Raw genomic sequence first — 4,162 nt, 5'->3', positions numbered from 1 at the left:
AGATAGTAAATTTCATGTTTTATATAGTTTACCACAATAAAAAAAATGGGAGAGAAATGTCAACAAAGCTAAGGTTGAGAAACCCTGGATGAAGCTATCCCAGCAACTTATTAATGTCACTCCTGAGTGCTCAAGCCAATATTAAACCCTACCCGAGTGTTTATGACCATCCCAGCCCAGTCCTCTGCCTCCTCCCCTGAGCCAGCACTCAGAGAGCCCACGTCCACACCTGCTCAGGCTGGTGTGTCTGCTTCCTCATGCATCCCTATAACTTGTTATCTGACTTCTATATCCTCGTTGCAGTGGTCTCCACGGTCTCCTCCCACCTGGGGCCATTTCCTCAGCCCCAGGAACGCTCTGCGTTGTGTCGGGAAGCTCTGCTTTTGCTTATCTGAAAACACCTTTATTTGCCTTCATTTTGAAGTAGATTTTCCATGAGTACAAGATCTAGGTGGCAAGATTTCTTTTCTTTCACTACTTTTAAGATTTCGCTCAATTTTCTTCTGGCTTCCATAGTTCCAAGGTCAGGAAGCATAGCTTTCTTAGGAATTTCTATCAAGATTTTTTATAAAATCACTAATTTAGATGCTATTACATGGGCTCAGGAAGAGGCAAATAATAAAACTGGATTCTTCAAACAAAAACTTTGGATTACTTGTCTTTCTCATATTGATTTATAGAAGTTCTATTTTTCTGGATACTAATCTTTTGTCCATTTCATGAGTTGCAATTACCTTCTCCTTAGTCAATGGCTCTTTTAAAAAAGGTGTGTTTTCTTAATGAGTAGTTTTGAAAATTTGAAATTAATTTACTGTTAAAGCTATCTTTTGATTGTTTTATTTCATTTATGGTATCCACCCACCCCCTGCCAGGACCACATGGTTTTTATTTAGCTCTTGTTTTAGCAAAATTGTTGAATTTAATCATTTGGTTACAAGCTAATGATAATCTCAAAAGTGTGGAAAACAATGCTCTCATCTTGAGATGGGATCATCTTGTTGCTCAAGATGCTTCCAAGGTCATATTCGGGTGCTCAGTGGTTAGAGCATTGGCCGTCAGAGAGGTGGCACAGAGCTGTGTTTTCTTGCCTGTAAATAGCACAGTAATAGCACCCACCTCATTGAATCTGATGAAGATGAGCTAATACAATGTGCTTAGAGCCGCCGCATAGTGTCAGCTATCGTTTTTATTTTCCAAAGGGGCAGATACACTGAGAGCCTATGCAGTGGGGGTCTTCTGGGCCATGCGGGTGGTCTGGGCAGTATGAGTGGTCTATCTAATGTAGGTGATTGTAAGGTTTGGGTGATCCATGCAATGTAGGTGGTCTATGCAGTATGATTAGTCTGTGCAGCATGGGGGGATCTGGGCAGTGTGGGTGGTCTTTGCAGTGTAAGAGGTCTGTGCAATGTGGGTGGTCCTGGCAGTGTGAGTGAATCTGGGCAGTGTGGGAATCTATATAATGTGGGTGGTCTGTAGAGACTGGGTGGCCTGGGCAGAGGTGAGGTTGACCATAGAGACATCAAGCTCTGTCCCTTTACTCTGGAACCTCTGTGGGGTGTGGCATCTCAGCCAGGCCACAACCACTGGGCATTGTCCAGAAACCCACTGCTCCTCCCAGTGGGCCTTGACCACGGCCAAGGCTTGGAGAGGCATTGACTTGCCAGCAGGTGGCAGGCCGCCACTTCACTGCCTGGGCCACCGGTGCAGAGGCCCTTCCTTGGCTGTTCCTTCTCTTCAGCCATTTAGTCCACAGAACAGAAGCAACTTTACTGCTTGGTCACTTCCATTTATTTGGGAATGTATGTGCTTGGTTTTCTTTTTCTTTTTTTACTTAATCAGAATTAGGGTAAGAGGTCAGAGTCCAGCCAGCATAGCAGAGAGAACCCCACCAGAGATGTGCAGGAAGGGGTTCAGACTGAGTACGTTTTTATGGTTCCATTTAATCTCCTTTGTTGGGTTTTGGCTGTTATTATTATTATTTTTTAAAATATATTTTATTGATTTTTTACAGAGAGGAAGGGAGAGGGATAGAGAGTTAGAAACATCAATGAGAGAGAAACATCGATCATCTGCCTCCTGCACGCCCCCACTGGGGATGTGCCCACAACCAAGGTACATGCCCTTGACCGGAATAGAACCTGGGGCCCTTGAGTCCTCAGGCCGACGCTCTATCCACTGAGCCAAACAGGTTAGGGCAGGTTTTGGCTGTTATTGGCTGTGTGTTTTCACAGTCGCTTTAGGGATTACGATGTACACCTTAGTTTACCGCACTCTACCTCCCGTGGTGTCATACCAGCGAAGACCTTCACAGCAAGTACCTGTTCTGCACACCTTACAAATTCCACGACACATTGGCAGTCTGTCTCCCGTCTCTCAGGGATCACTATCTAGGTGGCCTGATGTCCAGTGTCTCCAAAACCCTTGTTCCATTTATTGTTCCCGTTTTCATTTGTCTCAGTAAGGCAGTAAAACTGGTCCCAGTTACTCCATCTTGACTTCCAGCTGGAAGGGAAGTCAACCCACTTTTTAAAATAACTCTTTTTTATTTGTAAGTTGTGTGTGTTCACTGTAAAAAAAAATCACACAACTTGGAAGCTATAGGAAAATAAAAGTTAATAAAGTAAAACCCAACCCAAATCCTACTCTAGAGCTAGCTACACCTCCATCCATTTATTTTTCTGTGTGTATGCATATATATTTCTCTTGTGCAGTTATAATCAATTGTACATATGCGGGTCCTGATTGTTTTTCTCCTAACATCATATAGGGAATATTTTCCCATGTCATTAAAATGCCTTGGGTCCGACTGGTGTGGTTCAGTGATTGAGCATCAACCTATGAAGCAGGTCACAGTTCGATTCCTGGTGTGGGCACATGCCCGGGTTTTGGGCTCAATCCCCGGTAGGGGGTGTGCAGGAGGCAGCCGATCAATGATTCTCTCTCATCATTGATATTTCTATCTTTACCTCTCCCTTCCCCTCTGAAATCAATAAATATATATTTTTAAAAATTCCTTGAAATTTTAAAGAAAGCACAACATCCATCATTTGAACATACTGTAATTTATTTAATTGGTCCCATTATTTAGGTTGTATCCTTGTTTTTCTTATCTTTGCATCTCATGGTTTCCTTAGGGTAGATTCCTAACAGTGGAGTTCCTAGATTAAAGAAAGCCTAGGGCATAATATGATAGAAAACTCTGAGTGTGTGTGTGTGTGTGTGTGTGTGTGTGTGTGTCCATGTGCAAATTTTCTCCCCACGACTGATTGGGAGAAAGAGGCCCTTGCACTGTTGGCTTTACCACAACCTATGTGCAGATTAAACAAGTTTTCTTCGCATGTAGAATGAGGAGGTAGCTATGGTCATGAAGGCTCCTCTCTGTGATATTAAGACCGTCACACGGAGGTCAGCAGGCAACTTTCCCACTGGGAAGATGGGAGAAGCCTCTCCATTGCTGGAGCCCCAGTGGGCATCTCAGGAGCTGCTGGAGGGGGTGAGGACAAGGTCCACCTCAGCTCCAAGATTTGATATGAAGCTGGACAATTCAGTACATACAGCTAGACTGTAGCATTGTTTGTTTATGCATGTTCACTTTGGGGCTCACATTGCTGACCATTTTAGCTGGCAGAATTTCAGGAGAGTGGTGGGTACCAGACTGATTCGAAACAGACCAAAAGAGGCGAGTAACAGCCTGGAGGCAGCCCCAAGTTCACGGAGAGCTGGGGCGGCACACAGCAGCACCACAGGCCTGTGGAGAAGGATTACTCCACTGAGACTGTGTGACTTCCCTCCAGGCATTTGGGAACACAAGGCTGGGATCACAGTCATGCCTTCTGCCAGTCCAATAGCACGGAAAATGATGAATGGTTTTCCTCCAAGAGGTTGCCAGGACAGCCTTCTTTTCTCTGTCTTCATCTGCAAGCCCCACCCTCAGTCTTACCCCAGCATCACCAGCTCCAGGAAGCCCTCCCTCCATCCCCGGCCAGGTGCCTTCCCTTTGGGGCCCACAGGGGCTCCCACATCCCTAGCAGACACTGCACAGAGCTGAAATGCCTCTGGAGCGCTTTGAGAGCAGGAACTAGTTCATCCACTTCGAAAGCTGGAGCCTGGCCCTTGCCGACACTCGGCCGGCCCCCTCGCAGGGTCTCCCTTTCTACAGGGG

Source organism: Plecotus auritus, assembly GCF_963455305.1.
Source record: "Plecotus auritus genome assembly, chromosome: 7".
Taxonomy (NCBI): domain Eukaryota; kingdom Metazoa; phylum Chordata; class Mammalia; order Chiroptera; family Vespertilionidae; genus Plecotus; species Plecotus auritus.
The sequence above is the reverse complement of the archived record's forward strand: the minus strand, read 5'-3'. Positions refer to the sequence as shown.